Here is a 10,000-nt window from a genome sequence, read left to right on the forward strand (position 1 = left end):
CGTATTTTATATAACAATAGCAAAATATAGAAAAATATAGTTTGTATTTCACCTCCACTTGCTGTATTTAACCACACCAGCTTTAAGAACCTGGGGAAGACCTATTTCCAAAAGTCATAACTTTGTAACATGTTACGAAGATTGATGTAAAAATACCAACCTGCGGTATTGAAACGGCTGACGTCGACTGCGGCTAGAATATACATATAATCAATTGTACATGCATACCTTATAGCAGATCGTGTTTTACGAATAATTAACAAATTTTACTGTTTTCACTTTCTGTAGACATTTTGACACTGAAATTTATATTTACAGCCACAGATTTCAGCAACTCACAAGTCACGGAATATCATACAGGAAGAAAACATCAAAGAATGCCGTGAAAACTACAAAAGCAGCTCGCTTACGTCCAAATCGTTTTCAGCTACTATAAAAACAACTAGCAATTTCGTAAATTTAAAAGGGATTATCATAGCAATTACCCTCCACGGCGCGGAAAAATGCTCCATTTATCTCAATGTGATATTTTTAAACACCGCACACTCAACATCCTTTCTGAACACAGTTCTAGACGTGTAGTTTAGTTGTGACACTTCACATCGAACCAAACTTAAAATGTACCTCTGCTGTTTTCCTCCCCGCTCTCAATATTGTTTTCCGCAATTCTTCTACCCAATTTTGTGAACCAACATTAAAAGGGCAAGATGACAAAATCTCCCCATCTAATAAATCCAATTTCTCGAAAGTCCTCATAACCTTCTACAGCCAATAAGTAGATTTTGAAATGTTTTTTCGTCAATAACACCTTCATTGCATACATGGTTTTTGGCCAATGTTTTCATCACATTGATTATAAGATTTAAATATTTAGTACTCAAAGTAGTAGTATTCTCTTCTATTAAGAAATATTTATCGCCAAACACACTTACTGCGCTCATGAAGTTACGGGGACTTTTGAGAAATGCATTAATGCATCAGTCAACTCCATAAGTGCCCATCCTCCCCCCCCCCCCCCCCCCCCCACCCAGGCATTAGCCTTTAAAAAAAACTGAAAAAGAATGGCAAATTCCCTGGAGTGAGGACACATAAGCTCTTTAAATACCTCAAGGTGGGGATACATAAACTGTCCAAAATGCTGTGGGATGAGGAGGGGCAATTACTTTCAAAATTTTACAGGAACTAATTTGAGATTTCTTCTATTTCAGGCCAATTTTCAAGAAATGTTGCCGACATAAGAAGGATCATTTTCTGTTAATTCTTGTTAATTTAAGATAATTTTTCACAAAAGTGCAAGCCTTCTAATAAAATTTACTTTCCTTCTGAAAAAACCACTTTATGCACTTTAAAATAAAATCTAGTGGGCCATATTACTGTAAATAATTGTTGAGATACAAAATAAACATCCAGTATGGTAAATTGTTCCTGTTTTTTGCCTTTTGCCGATTGCTTTGTTGTATATTGCCCCTTTTCGATCGATCTTCTTAAATAAGTTTTTATTCACAGGATCTTTGAGTACTTTAAAAATGGTCAGGATGGTAAGGTTATCGATCCAACACCAACAAAGAAGTGGCTGCGCGCGAAGGTCGAGAACATCGATTTCAAAGTAATTGAAAACTGCAAACAATCTGGTGCCGATCCAGTGAACGAAAAAGAGATACCTAGGACTAATTTTCTTAAAGGAGATTATAGCAAAGATGCTAGTGCTGGTTGGACCAGATCACTAGAGCAAATGCCCGTGTTTACTTGGATACAAAGAAATATCGTCTTATTTTGGGGAATCAAACAAGTGTGTGTTCAAATTGTCTACGACTACCAGCAAAAATTTTGCAAGAGCAAGTCAGTTTATTGTCGAAAGTGTCATCGACGTTGACCAAATCGGTACAAAATTTGACGATCACTACTTCTACATGAAAGGCCTTTGTGCTGCAAATCTTAGATCCAATGGGTGAGTTTGGCGCTCAACAGAAAGACTGGGAAAATTGAACACGTACGCATATTGTCTCTGTGAAGCTGGCGCAGGAGGTCTGTGCTTCCATTCATATGCACTGATGCGACTAACACCTCAGTGGAGTTTAGACGGAGCTAAAGAATTACCCATGGATAAACCATGTATATCAAAAGCGTGTGTATGGTTGGTACCTAAGGGATGCGCTAGGATAGAAAAGAAGCAAATCATGGATCTCACCTTCAGTTCCCCCAAGAAAAACCAAAATGGGAAAGGAAAGAAAACAAAGGGAATAGCAAGCACCCTGTTTAAGGCAAAAGCCGAGCGAAAAAGATCTCTCGATCCAACAGGTGTTAAAAAGCTTAAGGCAGATTTCATTAAGGAAAACTGCCCTGTTCCAGCATCTATTATCTTAATGAAAGAGGCATGCTATGGATTTTGCCAAATTACAGTAAGAAGCGTTCCCCTTGGTTTCCCGTTAAGTTTTCATTGCGTAGCTTTCCAACCTGGTTTAACGTTTACTGCTCAATTGACCTCTCTACCAATTGTACCACAAGCAACTCCGTTGGTACTTATCCAGCCTTTCCCCTAACTCAAGTACTAAATTGGACAAATGAATTGGAGAGACAGATATCTTGCTCAGCTGAGAAGGGCATTATAAATTTATTAAAACTCACAACCGAGCAGGCCGTGAGTCTTCAGGAGGAAACTTGAGACCAGTCTGGTTGTAAGAAATGGTACGAGGTCAGAAAGTACACGTTTACAGCTTCCTCTTGCAAGGACTTAAAGGAAAAGAAGACAGACCGAGGGTTGTCATCTTTAGCCCGTAGGTATGTTTCTAACAAAGAATTAAGTTCATCAAACAGTTATGTGAAACGGAAATTGGAGCCAAGTGCTATCCAAAAGTATGAACAGTACATGCTGGCTTCTGGAAGACCAGTCAGAGTTGACAAATGTGGATTTGTAGTTAACCCAAACAATTGTACCTATGGTGCTACTCTTGATGACAGGGTGACAGATTTGTCCTACAGTGAGCACCCTTGTGGACTTTGTGAGGCAAAGTGTGCAGAAGAGTACAAAGATTATGACCCCCGTGATGCTAAAATGTTGCCGAAGATTTTTGTCTCTCAGTTTCAGACGATGGGACTATTCACATAAATAAGAGCCACTATTATTGTGATCAAGTGCAAATGCAGCTGGCAAACTCTGGTTGTAAGTGGTGTGATTTTATTGTTTACACATTCAAAGGTCTTGTTATTGAGAGAATCTACTTTGATCAGAATCACTCGGAAAATTTGGTTTCCAAAATAAATTATTTCTACTTTAATCATTTACTATCTTCTCTGGCCAAAAATCTATTGCTTAATGTTCACAGTATTAAAACAATGGCCAATTTAAGGTTAAGATCTTTGACAAAGTTTCTGATTTAGAGTTCTAATGGTAAAAATTCCTGTATTTTTATGAAGTGTTTTTACTCATGTTTGACTGTAAGACATAAACATAACTTATTAAACAATTTTATCATTGACTGTCTAGCCCTGGTTGTTCAAAGAGTAGATAACTCAATTCAGCTGATAAAATGTACTTCAACCAATGAATTACATTTGACCCCAGTTGTTCAAAGAGTGGATAACTTTATCCACTGGATAAATCGCTATCTAGCAGAGCAAATATACTCCAACCAATGCTTTTGCAAAATTTTGCACACAATCTCATTCTTAAATTTGACATATGCTTTTACTCTATTCACAAATTATAAGACTATCATGAAAATGTTACACACATTGTATCTGCCTGATAGCAAGCTATTCAGTGGATAAAATTATCCGCCCTTTGAACAACTGGCACCTGGTGGATAGTGACTTTTCCGTCAATCACATTATTACTGTCTGTGCATTGTTTTTCCACGAAAAAGCCTGACTATCATTTTGGGAATAACTTACTCTTTTCTAGATTACTTGTTTCCTTCTGAAGCAATGATAGGATCTTGGAAATCACAAAGCAATGCACAGACAGTAATAATTTGATTGACAGAGCCAAACATTGTTACAGGAATAGGACTATCAAAGATATGGAAGTTCAACATGAATCTGTTCACTGGCAATCTGCTGATTTATTACCGTTTCTTCCTTGGTAAAGTGATCCCTACCTTTAAGAAAATTGGGTATGATCATGCTCACCCCAAAGGGCTGAAACAGATCTTGAACAGTGAATCCCCTGTCTGCCATTATGACATCACCTTTTTCCTATAAACATGGATTAAGAATTCCACTTTGGAGGACAATTTCTTTGTCTAAATAACTGCCTGGGAATACTGGAGAAATGAAAATAAATCCCCCACCAGGTATAATACCTACCAAGTTCTTTATAGTCACATGACTCTTGTACTCAGAATATAACAGCTTGTGCATGACAAGTGATTGAGGTACTTCAGCATAAAGTTCAGTACAATCAACAATTACACAGACAAATGGAAATCTTGCTTTCATGGTCATGGGCATGTTGTCATTAATAGTAGTTCTGTCTGGCCAGATGTTAACTATGCCAAGTCTCAAATATATAAAATTTACCCATGTAATAATTGTAGCACTGTCAGTTGACTGAGATGCATCAAAGAGGTAAGACAGGTGTTGCAGATTCATATTGCATCTTAATTGACAGAGTGTCAATAGATAACCATCAAAAGATGACAACATGCATGGTCTTTTCCTGTCATCCCCCCTCTCTTTGCAATTTGCCTCAAATATAATATTTTCTCCCTTTTCACCACGATCAAGATAATCAAATACAGCCTTATATCTGAACACAGATGGAAAACCGGTGTAGTGTTTGCACATCTTGTCAGAGCTGACGAGGTAATTTACAAAATCTTCCCTAATTTTTTTATCTAGCTGGTACTTTAAACAAGTTCGTTCTTTTTTCAGTTTCTGACACATATCATCAGATGGCTGCAAATTTTTCCCTTAGCTCTTGGATCTGAGACCTCATGGTTTGGCATTCGCAAGATGACACTTCTGATTTCCCTTCAGTAACAAGTGACTGTGGGTCCTGTTGCAGTGCTTCAGATTCACTCTCAACTGCAAGTAAATAAAGTTGTATTCACACTTCTGAAGAACAACACCATGAGCTATAAATAAAAGCTTAAACAGATTATTTACTGCAGGTAGAGTAATGGATCTGATAGAAAAATTATTGAATGACTAAATCATAACAATTCACTTCAATTCAATTCAATTTTTTAATGGTGGGTTAAATGTATAAACAGAAACTGAGAATTGTCCTCTAATATGTATTATTAGTCATTCCACCAAATTAGTGTGCTGAATTGTAGGTTGCCCTGTATAAAACATAATACTTTATTATTGTTAGTTGTAAGGATATTAGAGTTGGCATTGAGTACCTTCTGTAAACTTCTGCTCTAAAACGCGGATCAGGATTTTTCTCTTGTTTAGGCTCTTTCTAGGCGATTTCTTTTCCGTCCAGGAGTGAATAACAGGCTCTGCGTTGTTTATGCGCTTGTACCTAGATCCACTTGGAACTCGTTTTGAGGTCTTCTTTCTTGAAATGTTTCTCGCATACTACTGTCCCACGTGTGGCAGAAAACCCGTCTTTTCCATTTTGTCTCTTTATCAAATTACACCAGCGATTAACCTCATAGTTACTCCGAGGAAATTAGAAAAAGGCGTCACTTGTCTTAATTCTGATACCATTATTTTCCACACGGTACTCTCTGAACTTCTTTTCTCAAGCTCTCTGTCTCAAAACCAAAGTAAAAGGTTAAATTAGAAAATTTTCGGTGACTATAGTCATTCAGTACTACTTGTGTCTCTCTCTAAACCTAATTAGCACAAAATAAATCAGTAGTCTCGTAATAAAAGAAGAAAGAAAGCACTCACTGAGTTTCTTTTCCTCGGCCGCCATTGTTTTATTGCAGGGTAACCTCCTTTTCGTGCAGATTAGTCACCAGTCTCTTTAAAATTCGGAAAGCTAGCCTGCGTGAAAGGGGAAGAGAGAGGGGAAAATTGGGCGCACGAGAAAGGTGCAGCGCGAGGGAAAGGGGAAAAGGAAGCTTCCTTTTCCCATCTCCCTCGCGCCGCTCGTTTCTCGCGCACCCAATTTTCCCCTCTCCCTTCCCCTTTCTAGCACCTGCCACGCACTGCCACGCAGGCTAATAAAACCCTTGAAATCTGGTTCCAGTCCTTGTCGTCCTCGTTATGTAAGGTCTCCCCAGGTCTCCCAGTTCTTATGTTCAGCGGAGCTGACCAAGAAAACAAGAAAAAAAAATGGCTGCCAAAGGAGCACAAAAACAAGGCGATTTTAAGGGTCATGTTTGCCTCACTAGTGACTTCAATTTGCCTTCAGTGGATGTTTTTTGGAAAAAAAAACATTCATTTTGCTTCTTTAACACCTTATCTTCCAAAATACGATGGTGGGAACAGGTATCAGAGAAACGATTTTCCCTCTGCAGACGAAGGTAAAGCATGAAAGTCAACACTATCTTAAGAGGTTAAAGTAAGGGGATATTATCTGCATTTCTAGATTAATTTTGATTCAAAAAGACACTGTATATAGTGATTTATTTTTGATGTATTCTAAGCTTCAATTTCAATGTTGCTGTTAAAAAGATTTTAAGAAAAAAAAATGGAGGGATGTAGCTGTGCCAAAAAGCCTCCAGTCGTGTTTTGAATTTTCCGTACATTTGTCTGTATTTTTTTCCAGCAAACTATTTTTAGTAGGAGTTCACAGCTGATTTGCTATACAGACAAATGTATGGAAAGTTTAAAACACCAGGTCTGTACACTTTCTGACACAACTACATCCCTCCGATTTTGTTCTTAAAATCCTCTTCCTAGTGCCAAAAGTTTTTAATTCATGAATTTTTCACAAGCGATGTTTTATGAAAATTATTTGAAACCAGATTTCCATAGAAACACTGTTATTTCAACCGTTTTTGCCTACTCATCAAAATGGCGTCAAAAACCATGATAAAGCCTGTTTTTTTTCACCTATTCCCCCTTTTGCCCCTTTCTAATAATATTATTAAAGGGCTCAAAGTACCATGAAAGACAACAAATTTCGCCATTACAGTTTTTATTTCTGCAATCCTAAAACCCAAGTTTTGACACTATCATCCGCTATGAAGTAACTCAATTGAATATGTGAACAACAGTTGATTTTCTATGTGACTAAGACCGTTTTCGAACTAGGCCTTATCACGGTTTTTGATGCCATTTTGATGAGTAGGCAAACAGGCTTGAAATAACAGTGTTTGTAAGAAAATCCGATGTCAAATAATTTTCATAAAACATCGCTTCTGAAAAATTCATAAATTGAAAACTTTTAGCACTAGGAAAAGGATTTAAGAAAAAAATTGGAGCAATGTAGCTGTGCCAGAAAGCGTCCAGTCATCTTTTGAACAAATGTATGGAAAGTTCAAAATACAACTAGACACTTCCTGACACAACTACATTCCTCCGATTTGTTTTTTTTTTTTTAATCCTTTTCTTATTGCCAAAAGTTTCCAATTTAGAAGCGATGTTATATGAAAATTATTTGACATCAAATTTCTATACAAAGACTGTTACGTCAAGCATGTTTAGCTACTCATCAAAGTGGCGTCAAAAACTTTGATAAGGTCTGCTTGCAAAAAGAACTTGGAAAACACCAATTAAAGATGTTCAAATAACGTTCTTCTTCATAAAAACACTTCAAGAAAAAAACGATGATTTAAACTGAACGCCTTTTACAATGAGTGATGTTTCATTGAAATCAATAATAAATCCCGAAATCAAGGTTCAACATTATCATCCGTAAATTAGTAACATAATTCTTCTTTTTTGTAATCAAATGACAAACGCCTCATAATAGACAGAAGTTGATTTCATCTAAGATTGTTCTCGAAATTTGCAAAAACAAGGCAACTTCAAAAACACAAATTAAGCATGTCCAGATAATGTTCATGTTCACATGAATTGTTGATCAACACTATGATTTAAAGGGAATGTCTTTAACGATGGCTGATCTTTCATTGTACTCAATGGCATCTAAGATTGTTCTCGAAATTTGCAAAAACAAGGTAACTTCAAAAACACAAATTAAGCATGTCCAGATAATGTTCATGTTCACATGGATTGTTGAGCAACACTATGATTTAAAGCGAATGTCCTTAACAATGGCTGATCTCTCATTGTATTCAATGGCAAAGTTTTCCAATTCGAAGAGGTGGTTGTACACTTCGTCCTCTGGAGATTCTAGAGTGACGTCAGAGGATAACTGCTCCATCATGGTTTTCAGCGCTGGGCTAAAGACTTTCAACCAGATGAGTTCGTGGTTTTTGCCATCGCGCACCGCAATGCGAATTGAGGCGCTAATTGGACACGAAGACGCAGGTTGTACCACTCCGCAGGTGGGACATTTCATCAGGTTGACATTAGTTGACGTTAGGTCACTAATTTGTTTATTGCATTTGGTGCAGGCCAACCAGGTCTTGAAGCTGTCTGCCAGGCGAATTTTATCGACCTCCATAGTTTTGGTGTCAAACAAGCTGCTGAAAAATTCCTCTGTAGGGGGAGGAAAATGGTCGCCTGCGATTGTAATCTGACTGCTGGGCGTAGTTGTAAGGTACTTGGAGGAATCGTACTTCTTTACGCGAACGTTGGTAATTGTGTAACATTCATGATTGGTCACTTCTTGTGTTGCATCGCCCCAAAGTGTAAGACGGATGGTACCAGTGTTGTCGTTTATAGCACAGCGACTTAGCATAGGGATGAACAGCCCATCGTTCATGAGTACTTGTTGAATGGAGTCCGGGCGAACAGTCAAAGTTCCTTTCACTGACGTTAGTTGGTTTTCCTGTAGGCTTAGAACCTCTTCAATGGTGATTGGCTGTGGTTCGCTGGATGACGGGCTTTCATCATACTCGTAAGGAATATCGTTGTTGTTCGCTCTTTCGATGCGGGTTCTCTTGTTGACGATGATGTCGTCCTCCGATGCCTCTTGGAGACTTCTTTTAAGGGTGAAGTTGGACAATGTCACTGGTTCCCTTGACTCTTGGTATTCTCTCAGCAACTTGTGTTTCGCCGTGTCGTAGCAAACGGCGCGTCTTTTGGCGTTGTCGTCAACTTGCAAGGAAAAGTTAAAGTATGGAAAAGATCTGCTTCTACTTTTTTTTGTAGCGGAGACTTCATGAATATAACCTTGCAGTCTGAGTTGATTCATGGTTGTCGCAAAGGATACCTCTGAGCTAGCATTGACACAAGGTGAAATGCGTGTTTGTGCGTTCACGAAGCGACCTTTTATATTATGATCTTTTATACGAAAAAAGAGGATCGAAATGCTCCAATGGGATGAAAGGAAAATTTTATTTTGAAGATGTTAACCAATAGAAGATGGAAAAAAAAGACCAATCAGATTAATAGTATGGAAATTTAATAAACTGGTTTTACAAAACAAGTAAAAATTTATCACGTGTAGAGATGTCAGTGATTTAAGTTCTAGTGCTAACTAGCCAATGAAGTGTATCCTGGCGCGTGTTAGCACTGTTGCCTAGCCAATAGAATTGGTGTTGACGGCTGCTTACACGTGAAAAGGAAATGGGAGAATGAAAGAACTTCGATGTGCCAACTATCTACTATAATTTTAACTTGATTTCCAATTCGTTTAGATCAAACTTGGTACTGTTTGTTTGCAGTCGTAAATCGCGAAATTGACGAAGTATAGTTTGCTGTACATGACATAAAACTTTAGTCGCCTTACCACCCTTTGTTTTATGTTTAACAACAGATTATTAGATGTCGTAAGTAAAAATTTATCACGTGGATCTATATCGGCGATCGAAGTTCAAGTATTGGCTATCCAATGAGATTCGTGTTGACAGGTGCTAGCACTGTTCATTAACCAATGGGCTCTGCGTTAACGAGTACTTGCACGTGAAAAGGATATGGTGGAGTGAAAAAACCTCCATTAATTGAGTCGCATTCAAGTTCAGAGTTTACTTGATTTTCGACATATTTAGATTAAAATTCGTACCATTTAAAAACAGTCGTAAATTGC

General features: G+C 37.8%; 1 protein-coding gene and 1 long non-coding RNA gene across 3 annotated transcripts in view; both read left to right on the forward strand.

Moving 5' to 3' along the window:
- The window catches only part of LOC146456094 (transitional endoplasmic reticulum ATPase), a 94,457-nt gene that overhangs the window by 61,299 nt on the left and 23,158 nt on the right, over window positions 1–10,000 (forward strand). The gene's annotated exons all lie outside the window — the stretch shown is intronic.
- The window catches only part of LOC146456096 (uncharacterized), a 12,060-nt gene continuing 8,291 nt past the window's right edge, over window positions 6,232–10,000 (forward strand). Inside the window, exon 1 of the long non-coding RNA XR_014858879.1 lies at window positions 6,232–6,422. This is a non-coding gene — a long non-coding RNA (uncharacterized LOC146456096). The remainder of the gene's footprint in view (window positions 6,423–10,000) is intronic.

This window comes from Pavona decussata, unplaced genomic scaffold (genome assembly GCF_977016875.1).
Source record: "Pavona decussata unplaced genomic scaffold, jaPavDecu1.1 SCAFFOLD_261, whole genome shotgun sequence".
NCBI classification, from domain to species: Eukaryota; Metazoa; Cnidaria; class Anthozoa; order Scleractinia; family Agariciidae; genus Pavona; species Pavona decussata.